The sequence below is a fragment of the Sciurus vulgaris genome (assembly GCF_902686455.1).
Source record: "Sciurus vulgaris genome assembly, chromosome: 11".
Taxonomy (NCBI): domain Eukaryota; kingdom Metazoa; phylum Chordata; class Mammalia; order Rodentia; family Sciuridae; genus Sciurus; species Sciurus vulgaris.
In genome coordinates, this window is record NC_136472.1 from 53,836,258 (window position 1) to 53,862,043 (window position 25,786).

General features: G+C 38.9%; 2 pseudogenes across 2 annotated transcripts; one reads left to right on the forward strand and one right to left on the reverse strand.

Moving 5' to 3' along the window:
* Positions 1-5,783: 5,783 nt before the first annotated feature.
* LOC306639838 (mas-related G-protein coupled receptor member X1-like) lies at positions 5,784-6,683 on the forward strand (annotated as a pseudogene). Its single transcript has 2 exons — positions 5,784-6,066; positions 6,256-6,683. The product of its transcript is annotated as a mas-related G-protein coupled receptor member X1-like (transcript).
* Positions 6,684-9,963: 3,280 nt separating this feature from the next.
* On the reverse strand, positions 9,964-11,065 carry LOC306639839 (oxidative stress-induced growth inhibitor 2-like; annotated as a pseudogene). The gene has a single exon. The product of its transcript is annotated as an oxidative stress-induced growth inhibitor 2-like (transcript).
* Positions 11,066-25,786: the final 14,721 nt, after the last annotated feature.

Consider the following 25,786-nt stretch of genomic DNA (forward strand, 5'->3'; position numbering starts at 1 on the left):
TTTTCTTTAATTTCTTTCTTTAGTGTTCTGTAGTTCTCATTGTAGAGATTTTTCACCTCTTTTGTGAGATTGATTCTCAAGTATTTTATTTTTTTCGAGGCTATTGTGAATGGGGTAGTTTTCCTAATTTCTCTTTCTGAAGATTCATCACTTATGTATAAAAATACATTGGATTTATGGGCATTGATCTTGTAACCTGCTACTTTACTGAATTCACTTATGAGTTCTAAGAGTTTTCTGGTGGAATTTCCGGGTTCCTCTAAATATATAATCATGTCATCAGCAAATAGGGATAGTTTGAGTTCTTCTTTTCCAATTCGTATCCCTTTAATTTCTTTGGTTTGTCCAATTGCTCTGGCTACAGTCTCAAGGACAATGTTAAATACAAGTGGTGAAAGAGGGCATCCCTGCCTTGTTCCAGTTTTTAGGGGGAATGCTTTCATTTTTTCACCATTTAGAATGATATTGGCCATGGGCTTAGCATAGACGGCCTTCACAATGTTCAGGAATGTTCCCACTATCCCTATTTTTTCTAGTGTTTTGAGCATGAAGGGATGCTGTATTTTGTGGAATGCTTTTTCTGCATCTATCGAAATAATCATGTGATTCTTAATTTTAAGTCTGTTGATATGGTGAATGACATTTATTGATTTCCCGATGTTGAACCAACCTTGCATCCTTGGGATGAAACCCATTTGAGTGTGGTGCACTATCTTTTTAATATATTTTTGTATGCGATTTGCTAAAATTTTGTTGAGAATTTTTGCTTCGATGTTCATTAAGGATATTGGTCTGAAATTTTCTTTCCTCGATGTCTCTGTCTGGTTTAGGTATCAGGGAGATATTGGCTTCATAGGATGAGTTTGGGAGGGTTCCCTCCTCTTCTATTTCATGGAATACTTTGAGGAGTATTGGGATGAGCTCTTCTTTAAAGGTTTTGTAGAACTCGGCTGAGAACCCATCTGGTCCCAGACTTTTCTTTGTTGGTAGGCTTTTGATGACCTCTTTTATTTCATCGCTTGAAATTGATTTATTTATGTTGTGTATGTCCTCCTCGTTCAGTTTAGGCAATTCATATGTCTCTAGAAACTTGTTGATGTCTTCGAGGTTTTCTATTTTGTTGGAGTATAGATTTTCAAAATAGCTTCTAATTAGTTTTGTATTTCACTCGTGTCTGTTGTAATATTTCCTTGTTCCTTCTGAATTTTAGTAATTTGAGTTTTCTCTCTCTCTTTGTTAGTGTGGCTAAGGGTTTATCAATTTTGTTTATTTTTTCAAAGAACCAACTCTATTTTGTTAATTTTTCTGATTGTTTCTTTTGTTTCAATGTCATTGATTTCGGCTCTGATTTTAATTATTTCCTGTCTTCTACTACTTTTGGTGTTGGTCTGCTCTTCTTTTTCTAGGGCTTTCAGCTGTAGTGTTAAGTCGTTTATTTGTTGATTTCTACTTCTTTTGTTGAATGCACCCCATGAAAAAAATCTTCCTCTAAGTACTGCTTTCATAGTGTCCCAGAGATTTTGATATGATGTGTCTTTATTCTCATTTACTTCTAAGAATTTTTTTATCTCCCTCCTGATGTCTTCTGTTATCCATTCATCATATAATAGTGTATTATTTAATCTCCAGGTATTGGAGAAGTTTCTGTTTTTTATTCCGTCATTTATTTCTAATTTCAATCCATTATGATCTGATAGAGTACAAGGTAGTATTTCTCTCTTCTTGTATTTGCTAACAGTAGCTTTGTGGCATAAAATATGGTCTATTTTAGAGAAGGATCCATGTGCTGCTGAGAAGAAAGTGTATTCGTTCTTTGTTGGATGGTATATTCTATACATGTCGGTTAAGTCTAAATTGTTGAATGTGTTATTGAGATCTATGGTTTCTTTATTTAATTTTTGTTTGGAAGATCTATCCAGTGCTGAGAGAGGTGTGTCAAAATCGCCTAGTATTATTGTTTTGTGGTCTATTTGATTTCTGGAATTGAGAAGGATTTGTTCGACGTACATGGATGAGCCAATGTTCGGGGCATAGATATTTATGATTGTTATGTCTTGCTGATTTATGCTTCCCTTAAGCAGTATATAATGTTCTTCTTTATCCCTTCTGACTAGTTTTTGCTTGAAGTCCACATTATCTGAAATGAGGATGGATACTCCAGCTTTTTTGCTGAGTCCATGTGCATGGTATGTTTTTTCCCATCCTTTCACCTTTAGTCTATGGGTATCTCTTTCTATGAGATGAGTCTCTTGCAGGCAGCATATTGGTGTATTTTTCTTTTTAATCCAATCTGCCAGTCTATGTCTTTTAATTGATGAGTTCAGGCCATTAACATTCAGGGTTATTATTGTGATATGATTTGTATTCCCCAGTCATTTGACTCATTTTTGTTTTTTGACATGATTTGGTTTCTCCTTTATTTGGCTATTCCTTTAGGCTACTTTCTCCCATTGCTGATTTGCATCATTGTTTTTCATCTCTTCCTCATGGAATATTTTGCTGAGAATGTTCTGTAATGCCGGCTTTCTTTTTGTAAATTCCTTTAGCTTTTGTTTATCATGGAAGGATCTTATTTCGTCGTCAAATCTGAAAGTAAGTATTGCTGGGTGTAAGATTCTTGGTTGGCGTCTGTTTTCTTTTAGGGCTTGGTAAATGTTGTTCCAGGCCCTTCTAGCTTTTAGGGTCTGGATTGAAAAATCTGCTGATATTCTTATTTTTTCCCCCTGAGTGTAATTTGATTGTTTTCTCTCACGGCCTTTAAAATTCTGTCTTCATTTTGTATGTTCGGTATTTTCATAATAATGTGCCTTGGTGTGGGTCTGTTGTAATTTTGTGTATTTGGAGTCCTATAAGCCTCTTGTACTTGGTTTTCCATTTCATTCTTCAAATTTGGGAAATTTTCTGATATTATTTCATTGAATAGATTGTTCATTCCTTTGGTTTGTTTCTCTAAGCCTTCGTCAATCCCAATAATTCTTAAATTTGGCCTTTTCATGATATCCCATAATTCTTATAGATTCTATTTATGATTTCTTACCATCTTCTCTGTTTGGTCAACTTTGTTTTCACAATTAAATATTTTGTCTTCAATGTCTGAGGTTCTGTCTTCCAGCTGTTCTATCCTATTGGTTATGCTTTCTATGGAGTTTTTAACTTGGTTTATTGTTTCCTTCATTTCAAGGATTTCTGTTTGTTTGTTTTTTTCAGTATCTCTAACTCTTTATTGAAATGATCTCTTGCTTCCCGTATTTGGTCTTTTAACTGTTGATTGGTGCAATCATTTAATGCCTGCATTTGTTCTTTCATCTCATCCTTCAATGCCTGCATTTCCTCGTTTGCTTCCCTGTTTTAATGTACATTCTGAACTCCCTTTCTGACATTTCTTCTGCTGTGCTGTCATTGACTTTTATTGATATAGTATCCAGGTTTGTTTGGGACATTTTCTTCCCTTGTTTTCTCATATTGGTCAGATATCAGTATGACTCTGAGATATTGCAGATTTTTTATTGTCTTATAGTGTCCCTGTAGATTTCCAGTGTATCACCTACCAGCCTTCAGTAGCCTGAAGTCTTGGAGGAACTTGATAATGCAGTGCTTCTGAAGAAAGATGCCCCTAGCCTGCTACTGGTCCAGGGCTGGGGGCTGGTTCTGTGTGGAAAGGCTCTCACTGGGCGGCCTCCTCCAGGAAGCTGGCTATGGAAGGATCCTGCCTCCGGAGGGAGCAGGGCTGCTGGGGGAAGTCTCTGGCTGCCTTGCCCTGGTCCCAGAAGCCACCTGCGAGCCGGAGCCCACCACTGGGTCCGGGGCTTCGAGCTGGCTCTTTGAGGAATGGCTCTCACTGGGCTCTCACCCTGCAGCTCCATGTTAGTCCAAGTCTCTCATTGCCTCCCCTCTTGAATTCTGGGTTCTGGAGTGACGGGAGATGCAGTCACCCTCTAGTCCACCATCTTGGATCCCTCAAATTATATTTATAAACAACAAGTAAACAAATGAGACAGTAACATGAAGAACAAAGAAGGAAGTCATAGGAGATGACTTAAAATTTTGTGTAATGTCACTAAGTGAAAATAAACGACAAATATCATGGAGAGAGAAAAAAGGTCATATGTGTGCTGAACACTTCCCATTTCATAAGGAAAGTCAACTGCTTCACTTTTTCATAATGACAATTTAAAAATAGAAATATAGGTGTGCTCTTCAGAGGAAGAATTAAAAGTGGGCAGAGAAAGAAAGTGGTGACCTCTGGAGAATGAAATTCAGTGACACATTGACTTTGGGTACATTTCTCTGTCATTTGGAACAAAGGGTACAAATGAATGCACTGTTGCTAAGATAAAATACTGAAAATACCGGTGGGGTGAGGGCATGATGAGCCATGACCCAATGATATACTTTTCTATTTACTTAGAAAGTTCCACAACCCAAGTTCACATTGCTTGATGTTGCTATCCAGGATCATAGGTGGCAATTAATGGACTGAAAAAATTTATTTACAGGGAGGTGGACAAGAATGTACAGGATGGGAGAGGCTGATATGTGAGTGGAAACAGGACAAATGCCAAGAAACATCTCAGGGGAGGATCAGGTCTTTAATGGCTCTGGTCTCCAATCCTTGCACTGTCTTCTATCTCAAGGACTCTGCTGACACAATAATTTTTGTTGTTATTATTGTTTGCTTTTTATCAAGAAAGAAGATGCTACTAGGCTCTTCAGGAAGAGAGAATGCAGTAGGTTTACATTATATGCACCATTAAATTGTTCTCCATAGACTGTCAACCACTTCAAATACCTCTTTCCAGTGGCACTCAGACCTCACTCCTACTTTATAATTCCTATCCTATACTGCTGAGCAAGTTTGCTAAGATACAAATGCTACCCCCAAGGTGCTCCACAATTGTTCTCAGTGCTGAACAAAGTCATCTTGAATCCCCACTTCAAAGGCACTTCAGTAGTCGATATTCTTTCAGGATGCGTACGATGAATTATAAAAACACCCAGAGCTGTTCACAATAAAAAATACAATGAATGATTCTTGCTTCTTCTCTTTTATGCATGTATTCTAATGCCTTTTATTGTATTTATCCCAAATCATGTAACACTGTAAGGCTACCGGTTCATGCACTCATCCATTGAACAAGTATTGAGAACATGTGAACCACACACAGAGCTCAGCACTAGGAATGTGAAAAGGACAACTGTCTTCAATGCATGACACACTGAGCAATTTCTTAGCCCAGCCATTCTCCCTCCTATCCTAGCAAGAGCTCACATTCTCCCACTTGGCCATAAAGCTGAGATCTTCTCCTCCTTGAATGAAACACTCATGGTCATGGAGATACCATCATCACCTATGTGCCTGCCTCAATTCCTGCGCCTGAGAGAAAACTACTAGGACAGAGCAGAGCTGGTCTAGCCCATTAAGTGGGGGTGTTCTGATCATAGTATATTGTCATGTCATTTATTGTCAGGTCAGAGAGCTCAAGCTGTTCAGATGATGAGTACTGAATTTGATCTCATATTTCAGAACCCCACAGCTCTTGATACATTACTTCATCTCTATAATCCTGTTTTCCTCCTCTTTAAAATGGAGATAGTAATTCCCACATAGCAAGGTGATACTGAAAAATCAGATATCATGCATCAGGTGCTCAAGTCCTGTTTAGTTCCCAGGATCACCACTCACCACTGGAGATCTTGGAAGTATGGATCCAACCATCCCAGTCTGAAGGACAGAAGCCACACCAATCAGTAGGAATTACATGAGCCCTCATCCAACTGGTAACATGAATAACCTGACCTCAAAAGTGCTGCCTCTCATCAATTTACTGGTTGGGCTGGCAGGAAACACAGCTGTGCTCTGGTTCCTGGGCTTCTGCATACACAGGAACACCTTCTCCGTCTACATCCTCAACCTAGCTGCTGCTGACTTCCTCTTTCTCTGCTTCAATACCACTGCTTTTGTACTAGATGTCATCAAAATATTCTTTCACTTCTCTGTTCCTACATATGGCACCATACCAACTGGGGGAATCATTTCCTACATCGCAGGCCTGAGCATGCTCAGTGGTATTAGCACCCAGTGCTGCCTGTCAGTCCTGTGGCAGGTACTGCTGCCACTGCCCTACACACGTCAGCTGTCATGTGTACCCTGTTCTGGGCGCTGTGTTTCTGAGCATCCTGGACAAGGTCTATTGTTTTAAACTGTCTATAAGTTTTGTAATTGATCAGTGTATAAAAATGTCAACTTTATTATAGCTGCATGGCTGATGTTTGCATTTGTGATCCTCTCGGGGTCCAGCCTGACCCTGCTGGGCAGGATCCTCTGTGGATCCCGGAGGATGCCCCTGAGCAGGCTATATGTGACCATTCTGCTGACAGTGCTGGTCTCCCTCCTCTGTGGTCTGCCATTTGGCATCTTTTTGTTCCTGGTATATTGGATCCATAATGATTCTTATGCACTAGGTTGTCTTAACATGGTTTCATTTGTCTTGTCCTGTGTTAACAGCAGCACCAACCCCATCATTTCCTTCTTCGTTGGCTCCTTCAGGCAGTAGTCGCAGTGGCAGAACCTCAAGCTGGTGCCTTGGCGGGCTCTGCGGGACACTCCTGAAGAGGATGAATGTGGAGGCAGCCTCCCTCAGGGAACCCTGGAGGTGTCAGAAAGCAGAGTGGAGCAGGGGTGAAGAGCCTCTGCCCTACCGCCTCAGATGTGTGTCTGAGAACCAACAGTGTCCTGTCACACGTGATAGCTGTCTGCTCCCTCTCTTGGCCTAGTGCCCGTGAGATGCCTCTGTGATCTTCCACGGTCTCCATGTGCATTTATGTTAACTTGGATTTTCTTATTTTTCTGAGAAAAATCACTCTGAAGTAAGAATGCCTCAAATCTTTTTTGAATTTTCGATAAATGTGTCATCAAATATCCCTTAAATCTTTCTTCTTGATGCTTTTCTTTGAAATTTTCATTCTAATGGACAGCATCCTTCTTCAAAATTAGGACTTTAACTTATGCCTTATCTATCTGAAGTTACAGAAAGCACTCTGCACTGTGAGGGGATCATCTTGAGTTCTATGTTGGGCCACTGCTTCGGGTAGAAAGCGTGTTCTGAATGCGGGAATCTGAGGCAACAACATTATCAATACTCCATGCTAGCTGTGAAAGTAAAAGTGATTTTTATTGCTGTTCTCCAGCAGATTGGTGTCAATTTCGGTAGAAGAGATCTCCTTGGACATTCTTGTCATATTGGTGTAATTGGTGTAAATCTTCCCAAGAAGCAAATAGATACAAGGATCAGAGTGCAGAAAGATCTCAATAGTATGCATGTGCATGAGCGTGTGTGTCTGTGTGTGTATTGGTCAATATGGAAGGTTTCTAGAAAAACTAGAAAAACTTGGAATGTGAATTTACCAAGCATGTGCCTCTGTCACCTTTTCAGTCACACGGATTAAGTTGGAAAGTTAAGTTGAACTTGAACAGATGGAAATGGTAGAAGAATCAATTCATAATTACATTGTTTTAAAAAGTACAGAATTGGCTCTAGAAAAGGTATTTGGTTTGTAAATGAGTTTCAGTCCTTGTACCATCACAAATATTTAGTTGTGATTGCAAGATCCCTTTTAAGAAGGATCTTAAGACTGAAGTGCTGTGAGCCATGAGCAAAAATTGTCATAACCTTGAACTGACAGGGGTTGGCAAAAGTTTTGCAAACTTATTTGGAATTCATGCTACAATACTGGCAAATCCAGAGAGGACCATCTAGGTCATCCTAGCAAGACAAGCCAAAAAACAATGTCCTGCTCTCTGGATCTTTCTCTCAGGGATATGCCCAACCAAAAGATCAGAAGTAAGAGAAATAAATGAGAGAGAGGTGGAAAAAGAGATGTACAGAAGAGAAGAGAGAAGCAGTAGAATACACCTGCTTCTCTGGGACAGTCTTTTAGTTCCTGAAAAAGGTCCATAATGGAAATAGGGAAATAGCACATCTTTAAATTATTTCGACATTTTATTCCTTACATAAAAAATCATAAAACATTTTTATAGCCTTGATATGAATAATTCCATAAGAGTTAGTAACCAGTTAGCAGAAACCCCATATTTAAAGTCTGCATGTCACCTACACAATTTTTGAAATGCAGAATTTGTTTAGATCTATTTTTATTGGTGTGTTATATATAAGAGTGGGATTCAAGATACATATTCATACATGCACATAACACAATTTGGTCAATTTCACACACCCGCTCAGCCCCGGTGCTTTTCCTTTCCCTCTTCTCCTCCCTCTCCCTGGTACCTTTTTTCTATTTTATAGGTCTCCCTTCCATTTGCATGAAATTTCTCTCACCTTCTTTTCCCCTTTTATCTCTCTAGTTTCCACACATTAGAGAAAACATAAAACTCTTGACTTTCTAAGTCTGTCTTATTTCTCTTAACATAATGATCTCCAGTTCCATTCACTTTCCTGAAAATGTCCTGATGAAATGCAGAATCTTGATATTTAGAATATATTCCTGTTTTAACATGCTGTTACACCTGTGAACAAAAACAAAAAAATTCATGTCAGCTTCATAAGTTCTAAAGAGTCCAGAAGAGAAAAGGTGTAATTTGAATCTTTGGGTGTATCTGTAAATTTTTATTATTTAATATATGCTCATTTTGGCATAAATGCTTATTACATAGTTACGCATTGCTTAATGACAGAGATAACATTTGTTTGTATGCAAGTCCATTGTGGGAACATCATGGAGTAAACTTATATTAATCTAGATGGTATAGCCCACTGCACACTGAGGCCATAGTGTGTGTGTGATACTCACACAGACTTATGACTTCTATGACTAGGATGAACAAAACAAACATTACATCAAGCACAAGAGAAAATGGTGCAATCCAGAGACTTGAATATGAGATGCTGCCAGCATAACATGCATACAGTTTTATAGTAAGCTTTTTTCTTATAAACAGGAGTATACACTAAAATAACAATAGAGGTATGGCATAGTAAATACATAAACCAGTAACATATTTGTTATCAAGTATTATATACCATACTTATTTGCATGTGCTATCCTTTATCCCACTGGCAGCGCAGTAGGTATGTTTATTTTTTCAGTAGTTCCATTCACAATTGATTGATTATAAATCAGATTAATTAGATGTTACGATGATTAAGTAGAGAATAAACCTGAAAAATATCATGGAGGTTTCTTGGATGTCAAGGTGCTACCAATATTGATGGACTTTAAATTATTAGAAGTTAAGAAAATGAAGTACTATCAAGGATTCAATAATAAAAATATTTTTAAAGACCATCATATTTGATCACAAATTATTTATAAAACTGATAATTTCAAAATTAAACAAACCTGAGTTGAAAATGCCTCCTCCCCTGACCCCACTCTGGAGTACGTCTTATATCCCCATTTTCATTTAGACCAGTGTGTCTCAACCTTTAATGAGCATACCTACATCTTGATTTCTGATTAAGCAAGTATGCTGTGGGGCCTGACAGTGCATTTCTAACAACAGATAAAGTCAATGCTGCTGATCCTTGGACCACCCATGGAGCAGCAAGGTGACCCAAATATGTCCTCACTAGGACAATATCTGGCCTAACAAGTGTGGGGTTTTGTAGACTCCAGGCTGTAATAATTTGTAATCAAACAAATAACCAAAAATTATCATAAGAAAATAAATCTTGGAATAAAAGAAATGTTTTAAGTGAAATCTTAAAGTATTCCACGTTGGCAATGTTTCTATTTTTCTGACAGGGACACCTCTGATACATTACAATATAGATCAGTAAACCAAGTTGTGGTAGTTTTAAAAAATGAAGTTACTATAGTTTGAGGTTCTCCTCCAGTTAATTCAAGTTCAGAAAATTCACCAAGCCATTACACTGAAAAAACACTATTAAAAATCTTTAATGATAAACTTTCCATTTAAATTATTTATAAATTTGTTTTAAATTACCCCAGCTTCTCTTCCTCTTTTAACAAACATTGCTTTTTCTTCTGTCTTGTAGCTAAACAGCAAGTAATGCCCAATACCCCTCCCTTTAAAAATTGAACAAAGTTGTCTCTGACCAAAGGACTCAATGCAAAAAGACTGGTTTAAAACAGTCGTAAGTATATGCATCTATTTCCACAGGGTTACCTTTACACGTGATTGGCTGATTTGAGTTATAGCCTAGGTAACACCCTTATTCCTTCAGGAAAGAAAAATTAGGTTGAGTGCCTATCAATACCACTGCTGCAGACAGCTTAAATATTTTCTTCAATCCAGAGATGCCTTGAAGAATGCATTTCATGTCCAACTTAAAGGAAAATACATGGTACTCAGGAAAACTTTTAATCAGAGAAAAGATTTGAGTCAGTAGAATATATCTGAGTGTACATAATATAATAGACTTTATGATATTGAGGATAAAGCTTTTTGGGAAGCTACTTGAAAATTAAGCTTGGATCAGTTACTCATTTGTAAAATACATGGATTGTAGGGATATTATTGTTGTAAGCATACAGTACTGTGTCAGTGGCAATAAGCTCAGAAGCTACAATAAACACTGTATCCACTTTGCCATGAAACTTTCCTTTGCTTATAACAGCTCCAAATTCATTGAATGAAACACAAAAGTAAAATCTTCCCCTTTAATTTCTGGATGAGCAGGAGAATCCAATGTTCCAGTTGCTAAGGCTACATTCATAGCAAAGAGACAAAAGGAAACATGACAACCATCTGCTATTCACTGACACCTCTGATTTCCCAGTTTCTCTTGATAAATTTTGACTTCTCTATCTGTAAATGCTTTGTTGAAATATCCAAGTCTTGACCATCATTATCACCCTGATCTCTAAAGAGTCTTGACACTGAGGTTATATAAGTATTCTCTCTGAAATTCTCTTGAAGATCCATGACTTTTACATAATGTTTATAGTGGCAAGCTATTTCCTCTGGCATAACTCAATCCCCTTTTAGATTCCTTCATTTGCTAGATATCCAATCTTTAAATTTAAGTCCTGGAAGCTCCATCCAATTTCCAAAACTGATTGTCAACATGGAGCCTTCCATTATGCCAAGCACCACCAGGTGGATCTTTACCAAGAACTAAATGAGCGACAGGTATAGTGATGCTGCTCTAATTTCCAGTGCAAAATGGATGGATAATCATACCCAATGTTACCATCTGGATGAAGAAGTGTGTCAAAAATTACTGTAACTGGATTGAATGATCAGCTCTCAAGATTGTCAGACAAGTATCCCAAGTTCTGATCAATAATGGAAAGATGTCTTACTTCTTCTAATTTACTATGTAAAATTGTATGTGGGTATATTGCTTCTGATGGTAAATATGGTCTGCAGCCTGATAACATATAAGAAAGGCATATCCCTGAGGGTTCATTTCCTATTATTACCACAGGCAAAGTCACTGACAAATCTTCAAGTAAAGAAGTTTCTTCCACTAATGACATTGCTTTAACTTTTTGCCCCAGATTATCACCAAAATATTGCACTAAGGAATATTAGTTTCAGTATCACTTCAGTTTCAGTATCACTGTAATTTACATGAAAAGAAATTATAGCTGGGTGCAGTGGCGCACATCTGTAATCCCAGAAGCTGGGGAGGCTGAGGCAGGAAGATCACGAGTTCAAAGCCAGCCTCAGCAAAAGGGAGGCACTAAGCAATTCAGTGAGATCCTGTCTCTAAGTAAAATACAAAATAGGGCTGGGGATGTGGCTCAGTGGTCAAGTGACCCTGAGTTCAATCGCTGGTACCCCCCCCAAAAAAAAGTTCTAGTCACAAAGGCAGTCATAATCTTCATCTTACAGAATAAGAAGTATGAGATTTTCTTTTTAAAATTTTTTAATTTGTTCCAATTAGTTATACATAAGAGTGAAATGCATTTCAATTCATTGTACACAAATGGAGCACAACTTTTCATTTCTGTGGTTGTACATGATGCAGTCACACCTTTGTGCAATCATACATGTACATAGGGTAATTATGTCCATCTCATTCCACCATCATTCCCATACCTATAACCCATCCCCTCCTCTCCCTGCCTGCCCCTCCCACCCCTCTGACCTATCCAAAGTTCCTTCATTCATTTCCCACTCCCACCACTATGGAGGATCCACTTATCAGAGAAAACATTTGGCCTTTGTTTTTTGGGGGATTGGTCTACTTTGCTTAACATAATATTCTCCAACTCCATCCATTTACCTGCAAATGCCATAATTTCATTCTTCTTTAATACCGAGTAATAGTCCATTGTGTATATATACCAGAGTTTCTTTATCCATTCATCTAGGTTGGTTCCACAGTTTTTTTTATCCATTCACCTAAGTTGGTTTCACAGTTTAGCTACTGTGAATTGAGCTGATATAAACATTGATGTGGCTGCGTCACTCTAGTATGCTGATTTTAACACCTTGGGTATAGACAAAGGAGTGGGATAGCTGGTCCAAATGGTGGTTTCATTCCAAGTTTTCTAAGGAATCTCCATACTGCCTTCCCTAGTGGTTGCACCAATTTGCAGTCCCACCATCAATGAATAAGTGTACCTTTTTCCCCACATCCTCACCAACACTTAATTGTTGCTTATATTCTTGATAATTGCCACTCTGACTAGAGTGAGATGAAATCTTAGAGTAGTTTTGATTTGCATTTCTCTAACTGCTAGTGATGTTGAACATTTTTTCATATATCTGTTGAAGAAATGTAGATCTTCTGTGAAACGCCTGCTCAGTTCCTTAGTCCATTTATTGATTGGGTTATTTGTGGTTTCCTTTTTTTTTTTTTTTTGGTGTTTTTTGAGTTCTTATATATCCTGGAGATTAGTGCTCTATCTGATGTGCACGTGGTAAAGATTTCCACCCATTCTGTAGGCTCTGTCTTCACATTATTGGTTGGTCCCTCAAGGTTTTCTTTTCTGAAGTTAGTAGACAGTTCTTTTACTACCTATACCTGAAATGACTGGTCAGGGAGCAGTGGCAGCACCACACCCACATGGAGCCCTGTGCAAGGGGCTATGGCTTGCTTGGGGTCGCAGGGTTCCCCAGGCAGCCCCCGCCCCATGCCTCCCTGTTTCCATGCCTGCCATGACTCAATCATGCCATGTTCACCTCAGGGTGGTGGCTTCTGCTCCTTACTTCTGAGGAGCCTGGCGCCAGTGTCAGTAGGTATGTTTATATTAGCATCACCACAGACACATGAGTAATGCATCGTGCTACAAGGAGACACTGTCTTTCCTTTTCCCATCCTCTCCCTTCCCTTCATTCCACTTTGTCTACTCCACTGAACTTCTATTCTTCCCCCCTCCCCTTATTATGGATTAGCTTCCACGTATCAGAGATAACATTCAACCTTTGGTTTGGGGGAATTGGTTTATTTCACTTAGCATGCTAGCCTCCAGACCCATCCATTTACCAACAAATGTTAGACTGAGTCTTCTTATCCCACTGTCTCACATGGTCTTCCCTCTGTGTGAGACCATATGCCACATCTTACATTTCCTAGCTCCCTGGAGTTTTCTGTATCTAAACATCATTGAATAATTTCTCATCTACTCTCCATCAGTTATTTTCCTGTTTGCATCTTCTTTTCTCTAGTGTCACTTTTATGGAGCAATAACCCACATTCACCAAAAATACCTGAAATGGAATTTAATATTAAAAAGGAAAATACACTACTTATTTATTAGCATATAAGTTGGACAACTCCAACAGAAAACATTATAATATTGAATTACCAAGAAGTATCTTAAATCTGCCTTGAACGTTCTAAGACATCAGACTCAAAGAGTTCTTCAAAATCACTGCTTACTGAATCCTAGAAGAGTTACCCTCCTCCTTGTGCATTACAAGCCTGTGGTCCTGCAAGGTTCCCAACCACATCAAAAGTCCAGCTGGGTTAAAGAAGAAGAAAAGGGGACCCTATGCTCCTTCTATTAATCCCATGACCCAGAAGTTGGTCATATCACCTCTGTTCACCTCCCACTGTTCAGTGCCTGGTTACATCACGTCAGCCAGCATGAAGGAAGAATCAGAAGTGACATACTTTTGTCGTGTAAAACTCTGAATATTGTTATGTGACAGAAGAGGTGAATGGATATTAGGGAAAACTAGCTGTCCCTCCAGCCCCTGATAGTCTCTCAGATTCTGTGCCCTATGAAGATTCTTTGGGAAATCCTCAGAAACATGCAATGATAGAACATACAATGGTAGAAAAGACTCATACCAGGCTCCGGGAAAACAGGGGTTGGTCTTGTGCCGGCTCTTAATGAGGTGATTTCAGGAAAATCCTATTGACCCTTTCAGCCCCAGTTTCTTCCTGTGTTAAGTGTGAATATTGTAATAGCTGATTTTCAAGGAACACAACCTAAATATTGGGCTACAACAGTAATCAAAATAGGCATGAGTTAGCCCTTGTGGTGCTTCAGGTTAGAAGAGGAAGACAAATGTGTCACACCCTAAAACACATGTATGAACTCTGAAGAACCCTATGTGCAAATGACAAACCCTATTTTTCTCCATGTCCTCCTCTGGCCAAGAAAGACTATGGGACCTTGTCTCTCAAAAGAGCACATGATAGGTGCATTCACTTCTTGATGCTTCTCAGAACCCCAGAAGGTGGATGTTTTCTCTTTCCAAGTGGGGAACTTCAGTCCTCGTGACTTCTCTGGATTCTGGAACCACAAAAATCCTTGTAAAACAAGAAAGGGCTTCTGGATTCTGATATCTGTTTCAAATTGGCTTATACACACTTCATTTTATTCCTTATTTGATGACTTCTTTTTATCTCTTTCAGAAGATTTTATTTTCACCCACAATTTTTTAATTTTTTTAAATTTATTTGTTCTAATTCATTGTGCATGACAGTAGAGTGCACTTATACAGTTTGATAGATCATACATAAATAGAGTATAATCTCTCATTTTTCTGATTATACATATTGCAGGATCACATTGGTCATGTACATGAGGTAATAATGTCTGTTTCACTCAACTATCATTCCTTCCCCCATACCCCTTTTCTTCCTCCCTTCCCTCCCCTCTACCTAATCTAAAATAATCTATTCTTCCCTATCCCACTCTGCCCCTGCTTATTGTGAATTAGCTTCTGCGTATCAGATGAAACTTTGGCCTTTGGTTTTTTGGGTTTGGCTTATTTCACTTAGCATGATATTCTCTAACTCCATCCACTAACCAGCAAATGCCATAATTTCATTCTTCTTTAAAGTTATATATACATTCCACATTTTCTTTAACCATTCATCTGAAGGGCGTATAGGTTGCTTCCGTAGTTTAGCTATTGTGAATTGAACTGCTATAAACAGTATCACTGTAATATGCTGATTTTAAGTCTTTTGGGTATAAACAGAACAGTGGGATAACTGGTTCAAATTTTGGTTCCATTCCAAGTTTTCTGAGGAATCTCCATACTGCTTTCCATAATGGTTGCACCAATTTCACCCACAGTTTTGAATGCCACCTTGGATGTAACTTGGGCATTAATCCTTTATTTTCCCCCATCTACAAATAATCAACACATAGCAGTGGTGAGTCCAAAGGGCTGTTCAAAAGAGTATGTCCTGACACAGATTCTCTGGGTTCAAATCCAATCTGTGTGAAATCAGGGCTTATTATTCATTTTGTTTATGTTTCAATTCAGCCCTTTTAAAATTCAGGGGGGGGGGGTGGTAACTAATTTTCACTTCATAGGCTCCTGAGAGGATTCAGAAAGACAATGCCTGGTAAACTCTGAGACACTTGTTGTTTTTCTCCCAGATATAAGTTGGTCTTCTTTCTCCAGATGAAATCTCCATGAGCATCTCTGTTTACATCTCAAGTCCCAAATGTTTACTACTTCTCTTCATAGACTTCTCCAATGAAAATAAAATAAAAACAACTTTCATCATCAAAGAAAATGTCATGAAAGATATTCTAGGAGAAAAAATGAAGTAGGCTTACAAAATGCATTCCAACAAACAACACTTAGTAATCTTCCATAGGTAGCTGCACTTCAAATATTTCTTTTCTGTGCACACAGCCTTTAACTTCCCTGAATCCCCCTCCTCTTTGCTATTGTGCTATTTAATTCAAACACAAATCCTATCTTGACACTGTTCATCAAAATACTTCAAGGTGCTCCACAAAGCCATATTGAGTCCTCACTTTAAAGACACAATTGTGGTCAGTGTCTGTTATTGGGCACACAATCAATTTCATTAAATGCACACAAAGCTTTCTTCAAAAAGAATTATGATGAATAAGATTTTCTTCTATGTGTGTTTTCTAAGGCCTTAATTTCTATTTCTTTATTTTCCACTTAATCTACCACAACTATTAGGCTCCTCATTCATACACTCATGTGATGCATGCAAAGATAGGCACCAGGGATATAAAAGTGCCTCTATTTTCGATGGCTGATGCATTGAGTCATTTCTAACCCACCAGGAGCAGCTGTCCTCAAAACGTTACTATCAAGAGCTCATATTTCCTTCATGGCCCTCAGCCATGGTCTACTTTCACCTCCACATATGAACCAGCCTCTCATGGTTGTATCATGATCACTTCAGTGTCTTTCTGAATTCCTGTACCTTGAAGGAAAGTTCGGTATGGGTCAGAATAATGCTTGTGTACTTGGCTCTCTCCTAGCCTCTCTGATTGTATCCCACATGTTTTTCTTCCTTTCTCAAGAATTCTGGGGACATGACATAACCTCTGGACATGGGTGGTAAAGGACAGGGAGAATGACTGGACTACTGAATGGTCCCATGCTGGAATGTGAAAAGGAATTATGGTGCAGTAGAGGGAACCCAGGCTTCAGTGAGGACTGGATGTGAATCCAGGTTCTCAGATTTCCCAGCCTTTGGTAGGTTTCTTAATCTCTGGAAGGCTCTGTTTCCATCCCTTATGACAGGGACAAAAATTTCCACATAGCAGGTGGTCCTGATCATCTGTAATCAAGAAACGGCACTAAATTCTTGTTTGTATTTTGGGGGCATCAGTGGGGGATTGGGGGACAAGAATTCAATAATTACATCCCAGGAGATGGAACATACACCAATGAATGGAAGTGACAAGGCACTTCCCGGAATTTTCAGGATGAAGACAATGATCTTAATGCTTCTTGAATAGTGATTCTAAAATTGTATAAGGTAAAGTTCAAATAATTATAAGTCCTGGTTAAATAGGCTTTAAAAGATTGCTGTCTGTTTGCTTATGGAGCTTATTGTCTAAAACCCAGGAGCATGACCTAAAACCAATGAGGAAAAAAATGAGTTCTCATGTCAATTTCTATCAGTGTCTGCAGATGGGAATGCTCTGCAGGAGATTTTGGTATACATAAGACAGGATCAAGAGTGTCATAACTATACAGGCACTGTCACGTCAAGAACACATAACAATTCTAAAAGTGTATGCATGTAACAAAAGACCTTAAAAACACATTAAACAGAGCCTGATAGTACTGAAAGGAGTAGTGGATATCCACACAAAAGTATGATTTTTGAACATTTCTTTCCTAGCAATTAATAGAACAAGTTTTTTAAGAATAAATAAGCATAATAAAGATCTGAATGACAGTAGCAACCCACTTGACCTAAGTGACATTTTAACTCCGTCTATTCAACTAGCAAGGAATACACATATATTTTCAAATGCACATGGAATATTTGCCAAGACAGACACTGCCATTGTCATGCTATTTAACAGCTCAATCAATTTAAAAGGATTAAGACCTGGAGGCCACCATCCATCGTGGGATAGCACCCTTCTTGGGACACCACATTATCAAGTTCCTCTCACACATCAGGCTACTGAAGACTAGGAGGTTTAAACAGTACAATACAGTTTTATTGTAGAATTTTTTATTAGTAGTATTATTGTGATTATTCCTATTATACCTATTATTCCTACTCTTCTCTTTTAAGAATTTTTCTCACTCTCTATTTTCCTTTTATCAAGCTGTTTCCTTGGAGGCTCCTTCTCCCTTTTCTCATGCTATTAATAATAGCAACCTATTATTTTTAATTCCACTTTCACTATTCCTACAACTCAGTACCTCTATAGACTCACTTCTTATCTCATTAACATTATATCCTACACCCCTCCCATCCTCTTTGTCCACAACTAGAAATTGTGGTCCTTATTGCAAACCTATTGGTTATGCTGTAGATAATAATTGAACTCATCATCTCAGTTTATTAAGACAATACAATTAATATCATAATAGGGACTATTGGGGTTAAGGATGCATATTGTTTGCATGGTATGCTGCTAATATTTATCTCTCACTTAACGGTGAGGTGTTGGAAACCTGCAGGGACATTATAAGTCTATAGAGGGGAAACTGCAATACCTCGACTTCCAAGGCTAGAGGGGAAGATACACAAAGAACATGAGAAAACAAGGGGAGAAAGTGTTCCAAACAAACCCAGATGCTATACCAATAGAATCCAATGACAGCATGGCAGAAGAACTGTCAGGAAGGGAGTTCAGAATGTACATAATTTAAATGATCTGATAAACAAATAATTAGATAAGAGAGCAAATGCAGGCAATGAATGATATCACCAATAAACAGTTAAAAGAGCAAATGTAGGAAGAAATAGATCATTTCAATAAAGAGATAGATATTCTGAAGGAAAAAACAAACAGAAATCCTTGAAATGAAGGAAACAATAAACCAAATAAAAATCTCCATAGAAAGCATAACCAACAGCCTAGATCACTTGGAAGACAGAACCTCAGACAAGGAAGACAAAATATTTAATCTTGAAAACAAAGTTGACCAAAGAGAGAAGATAGAAAGAAATCACAAACAGAAGCTCCAAAAATTATGATATATCATGAAAAGACCAAATTTAAGAATTATTGGGATTGAGGAAGGCACAGAGATACAAATCAAAGGAATGAATAATCTATTCAATGAAATAATATCAGATAATTTCCCAAATATGAAGAATGAAATGAAAAATCAAATACAAAAGGCTTACAGGACACCAAATGTAAAAAGTTACAACAGATCCAAACCAAGGCACATTATAATGAAAATACCTAACATACAAAATAAAGATAGAATTGTAAAGGCTGCAAGAGAAAAGCATCAGATTATATATAGGGGGAAACCAGTACAGATATCAGCAGATTTCTCAGCCCAGACCATAAAAGCTAGAAGGGCCTAGAAGAACATATTTCAAGCTCTGAAAGAACATGGATGCCAACCAAGAATCTTATACCCAGCAAAACTAACCTTCAGATTTGATGATGAAATAAAATCCTTCCATGATAAACAAAAGTTAAAAGAATTTACAAATAGAAAGCCTGCAGCAAAATATTCCATGAAGAAGAAATGAAAAACAACAGTGTAAGTCAGCAAAGGGAGGAACTACCCTAAAGGAATAGCCAATTAAAGGAAAAACCAAATCAAGTTAAAAGCAAAAAAATAAGCCAAAATGGGAATACAAGCCATATCTCAATAATAACCCTGAATGTTAATGGCCTAAACTCATTAATCAAAAGACAGACTGGCAGATTGGATTACAAAGAAAGACCCAAAAATATTCTGCCTTCAAGAGACTCATCTCCTAGAAAAAGATACCCACAGACTAAAGGTGAAAGGTTCGGGAAAAACATACCATGCACACAGACTCAGTAAAAAAGTGGGGGGTTTCCATCCTCATATCAGATAAAGTAGACTACAAGCCAAAGTTAGTCAGAAGGGATAAAGAAGGACATTTCATACTGCTTAAGAGAACTGTAAATCAGGAAGACACAACAATCATAAATATTTATGCCCAAAACAATAACACATCCATGTACATTAAACAAAACCTTCTCAATTCCAGGAACCAAATAGACCAAAACACAATACTACTAGGTGACTTTAACACACCTCTCTCACCATTGGGCAGATCTTTCAAACAAAACTAGAACAAAGAAACCATAGAACTGAATAACACAATCAAGAATTTAGACTTAACAGACATATATAGAATATTTCATCCATCAACAATCAAATACACTTTCTTCAGCAAGACATGGATCCTTCTCTAAAATAGACCATATGTTATGCCACAAAGTTATTCTTAGCAAATACAAAAAAGTAGAGATACTATGTTGCATTCTATCAGATCATAATGGAATGAAATTAGAAATCAATGGTTAAATTAAAAATAGAAACTACTCCAACACCTGGAGACTAAATAATACACTATTGAATGATGCATGGATAACAGAAGATGTCACAGGGGAGATAAAAACATTCTAGAGGTAAACAAGAACTGATAAAACATTAAAATCTCTGGGACACTCTGAAAGCAATACTAAGAGGAAAATGCATTGCATGGACCACATTCAATAAAAGAAGATAAAGTCAACAAATAAATGACCTAACACTAGGGTTTTCAAGATGGCGGCCTAGAGGGTGGCTGCATTTCGTGTTGCTCCAGGACTCAGGATTCAAGAGAGGAGATATTGGGACGCTTGGGACCAACTCAAAGTAGCCGGGTGACTCTCACCCCCTGGGGGGGCATCCCGGATGGGACGGGGGTCCCGGAACGCAGGAAACTTTGTGAAGTAGAACTGCCGGCGAGACGCCCCTCCCCCCGCTGGAGCAGTGAACTCGGATAGCTGGGAGCGCCGTAGAGGAGGCCGCTCGGCACAGCGCTGGGACTCGGAGCAGCCACTGGGGCTCCGGCGGCTGCCCGGGGGAGGAGTGGCGGGGAGAGCTGTGTGGACTCAGGACACCGGGGCCTGCCCTGAGGAGGAGGAGAGGAGCGTGGCCACTTGGATTTGGAGAGACTGCACCAGAGCTGCAGGCGGTTGCCAGAGGAGAAGCTGCGCGGCGAGCTGTTTGGAATCAGAACGACGCTTCTGAACACCGGGGCCTGCCCTGAGGACGAGGAGGAAGAGGAGCGGCCGCTTCGATTTGGGTGACTACACGGGAGCTACAGGCGGTTGCCAGAGAAGGGGCTGCGTGGCGAGCTGTTTGGACTCTGACCACTTCTGAACACTGGGGCCTGCCCGGAGGAGTAGGAGAAGGAGGAGAAGGAGCGCGGCGGGTCCTTTGGACTCGCAGTGACTGCATTAGCGCTCCAGGCGGCTGCTCAGAGGAGAAGGCGAGTGGTGAGTTGTTTGGTCTTAAAGTGACAGCTCCTGAACACAGGGGGGATGCCTGGAGGAGAAGCGTGGTGGGACGCTTAGTCTTGAGTGGCCGCACCAGAGCTCCGGGCGGTGCCCAGAGGACCCGTGCAGCGGGTCACGTGGATTCAGAGCCACTCAGAGGGACTGCTCCTGAACACCCGGGGGATTATCTGGAGAAGGAGGAGGAACGGGGAGGGTCACTTCGACTCGGAGTGATTGATTGCCCCGGGCTACGGGTGGTTGGTGGGAGGAGGAGGCACGAAGTGAGTTTCTTGGACTCCTAGTGACCGCACCGGAATACTGGGCGGCTGTCTGGAGGAAGAGGCCTGTGGCGGGTCTCTGGGACTCAGAGCGATTGTTCGGGGCCACAGGTGGCTGCTCAGAGGAGGGGCCATGCAGCCAGGCGATTAGGTGCAGAACAGGGTCCCAGGATCTAGGAGGCTTCTGGGTGGAAGAGCCACACAGAGACAGGCTTAGGGCGGAGCGAAGGTTCCAGGCCTATGGGCAAATTCTCTGAGGAGGGGCAGCCTAAGGAGATTCATCTGCGAAGGGTGAGGCTCCCAGGCCCAGGAGGTAGGGCTGGGCCCCTGGAAATTTTGCAGAGGAAGGCAGCCCAGCCCAGGCAGTAGCTGTAAATTGAGGGGAACCTCTAGGAGGAAACTGACCAGCGAGACCTCCCCACTGGGTGAGTCTTCCCTGCCTGGTGAGGTTTCCCCACAAGGACAGTAAAACCAGAGACACAGGCCCAAACAGGCCTTGCCTCAGCCCGCAGCCTAGGTCCCCTTTGGATGACCATTGGTCAACAAGTGGAGGCACCTCTGCCCACTAGCAGGGAATATACCCCACCTAAAGGCCACCACTCCTAGAGAGGCAGCTTCCTTGTGGAGCACCGCATTATCAACTTCCTCCAAGACTTCAGCCTACTGAAGGCTAAGAGGGGATATATATAGAAATCTTCAGGGACATTGTAAATCAACAGAGGAAATCTGCAATATCTCAGCGGTCCACTGATATCTGAACAATATGAGAAAACAAGGAAAGAAAATGCTGCAAACAAATCTAGATGTTACATCAATAAAACCCAATGACAGCATGGCAGAAGAAATGACAGAAAAGGAGTTCAGAATGTACATAATTAAAATGATCAGAGAAGCAAACGATGAGATGAAAGAGCAAATGCAAGCATTGAATGATCGCACCAATCGACAGTTAAAAGAGCAAATACAGGAAGCAAAAGATCATTTCAATAAAGAGTTAGAGATATTGAAAAAAAACCAAACAGAAATCCTTGACATGAAGGAAACAATAAACCAAATTAAGAACTCCATAGAAAGCATATCCAATAGGATAGAACACCTGGAAGACAGAACCTCAGACATTGAAGACAAAATATTTAACCTTGAAAACAAAGTTGAACAAACAGAGAAGATGGTAAGAAATCATGAACAGAATCTACAAGAACTATGGGATATCATGAAAAGGCCAAATTTAAGAATTATTGGGATTGAGGAAGGCCTAGAGAAACAAGCCAAAGGAATGAACAACCTATTCAATGAAATAATATCAGAAAATTTCCCAAATCTGAAGAATGAAATGGAAAATCAAGTTCAAGAGGCTTACAGGACTCCAAATACACAAAATTACAACAGACCCACACCAAGGCACAATATAATGAAAATACCTAACATACAAAATAAAGACAGAATTTTAAAGGCTGTGAGCGAAAAGAACCAAATTACATTCAGGGGGGAACCAATACGCATATCAGCAGATTCTTCAATCCAGACCCTAAAAGCTAGAAGGTCCTGGAACAACATTTTTCAAGCCCTGAAAGAAAATGGATGCCAACCAAGAATCTTATACCCAGCAAAACTTACCTTCAAATTTGACGATGAAATAAAATCCTTCCATGATAAACAAAAGCTAAAAGAATTTACAAAAAGAAAGCCAGCATTACAGAACATTCTCAACAAAATATTCCATGAGGAAGAGATAAAAAACAAAGAAGCAAATCAGCAAAGGGAGGAATTATCCTAAAGGAATTGTCAAATAAAGGAGGAAACAAGTTGTGTCAAACAAATAAATAAACAAAATTTTAAAAATGAACCAAATGACCGGGAAACCAAATCATTTCTCTATAATAACCCTGAATGTTAATGGCCTGAATTCATCAATCAAAAGACATAGACTGGCAGACTGGATTAAAAAGAAAGATCCAACAATATGTTGCCTGCAAGAGACTCACCTCATAGAAAAAGATACCCATAGATTAAAGGTGAAAGGATGGGGAAAAACATACCGTGCACATGGACTCAGCAAAAAAGCTGGAGTATCCATCCTCATTTCCGATAATGTGGACTTCAAGCCAAAGTTAGTCAGAAGGGATAAAGAAGGTCATTTCATACTGCTTAAGGGAAGCATAAATCAGCAAGATATAACAATCATAAACATCTATGCCCCAAACAGTGGCTCATCTATGTATGTCAAACAAATCCTTCTCAATTTCAGAAACCAAATAGACCACAACACAATAATACTAGGTGATTTTAACACGCCGCTCTCACCACTGGACAGAGCTTCCAGACAAAAATTGAACAAGGAAACCATAGATCTCAACAACACAATCAATAATTTAGACTTAACGGACATTTATAGAATATTCCATCCAACCAAGAGTGAATACACTTTCTTCTCAGCAGCACATGGATCCTTCTCTAAAATAGACCATATATTATGCCAAAAAGCTAATGTTAGCAAATACAAGAAGATAGAGACACTAGCATGTATTCTATCAGATCATAATGGATTGAAGTTAGAAATAAATGAAAGAGTAAAACACAGAAACTATTCCAACATCTGGAGATTAAACAATATGCTATTATATGACGAATGGATAACAGAAGATATTAGGAAGGAAATTTAAAAATTCTTAGAGGTAAATGAGAACAAAGAAACATCATATCAAAATCTCTGGGACACTATGAAAGCAGTACTTAGAGGGAAATTTATTTCATGGAGCGCATTTAATAAAAGAAGTAAAACTCAACAAATAAACAACCTAACACTACAGCTCAAAGCCTTAGAAAAAGAAGAACAGAACAGCACCAAAAGTAGTAGAAGACAGGAAATAGTTAAACTCAGAGCTGAAATCAATGAAATTGAAACAAAAGAAACAATACAAAAAATTGACAAAATAAATAGTTGGTTCTTCGAAAAAATAAACAAAATTGATAAACCTTTAGCCACACTAACAAAGAGAAGACGAGAGAAAACCCAAATCACTAAAATTCGGAATGAACAAGGAAATATCACAACAGACAGGATGGAAATACAAAACATAATTAGAAGCTATTTTGAAAATCTATACTCCAACAAAATAGAAAATTTCGAAGACATCAACAGGTTTCTAGAGACATATGAATTGCCTAAACTGAATGAGGAGGACATAAACAATTTAAATAGACCAATTTCAAGTACTGAAATAGAAGAAGTCATCAAAAGCCTACCAACAAAGAAAAGTCCGGGACCAGATGGGTTCTCAGCCGAGTTCTACAAAACTTTTAAGGAAGAGCTCATCCCAATACTTCTCAAAGTATTCCATAAAATAGAAGAGGAGGGAACCCTCCCAAACTCATTCTATGAAGCCAATATCACACTGATACCTAAACCAGACAGAGACTCATCAAGGAAAGAAAATTTCAGACCAATATGCTTAATGAACATCGACGCAAAAATTCTCAACAAAATTTTAGCAAATCGCATACAAAAACATATTAAAAAGATAGTGCACCATGATCAAGTGGGTTTCATCCCAGGGATGCAAGGTTGGTTCAACATCAGGAAATCAATAAACGTAATTCACCACATTAATAGACTTAAAGTCGAGAATCACATGATTATTTCAATAGATGCAGAAAAAGCATTTGATAAAATACAGCACCCCTTCATGCTCAAAACACTAGAAAAAATAGGGATAGTGGGAACATTCCTTAACATTGTAAAGGCCATTTATGCTAAGCCCATGGCTAATATCATTCTAAATGGTGAAAAACTGAAAGCATTCCCCCTAAAAACTGGAACAAGGCAGGGATGCCCTCTTTCACCACTTCTATTCAACATCGTTCTTGAGACTCTGGCCAGAGCAATTAGACAAACCAAAGAAATTAAAGGGATACGAATTGGAAAAGAAGAACTCAAACTATCCCTGTTCGCTGATGACATGATTATATATTTAGAGGAACCTGGAAATTCCACCAGAAAACTCTTAGAACTCATAAGTGATTTCAGTAAAGTAGCAGGTTACAAGATCAATGCCCATAAATCCAACGCATTTTTATACATAAGTGATGAATCTTCAGAAAGAGAAATTAGGAAAACTACCCCATTCACAATAGCCTCGAAAAAAATAAAATACTTGGGAATCAATCTCACAAAAGAGGTGAAAGACCTCTACAATGAGAACTATACAACACTAAAGAAAGAAATTAAAGAACACCTTAGAAGATGGAAAGATCTTCCATGTTCTTGGATAGGAAAAATTAATATTGTCAAAATGGCCATACTACCTAAAGTGCTATACAAATTCAATGCAATTCCAATTAAAATCCCAATTGTGTACCTTACAGAAATAGAGCAAGCAATT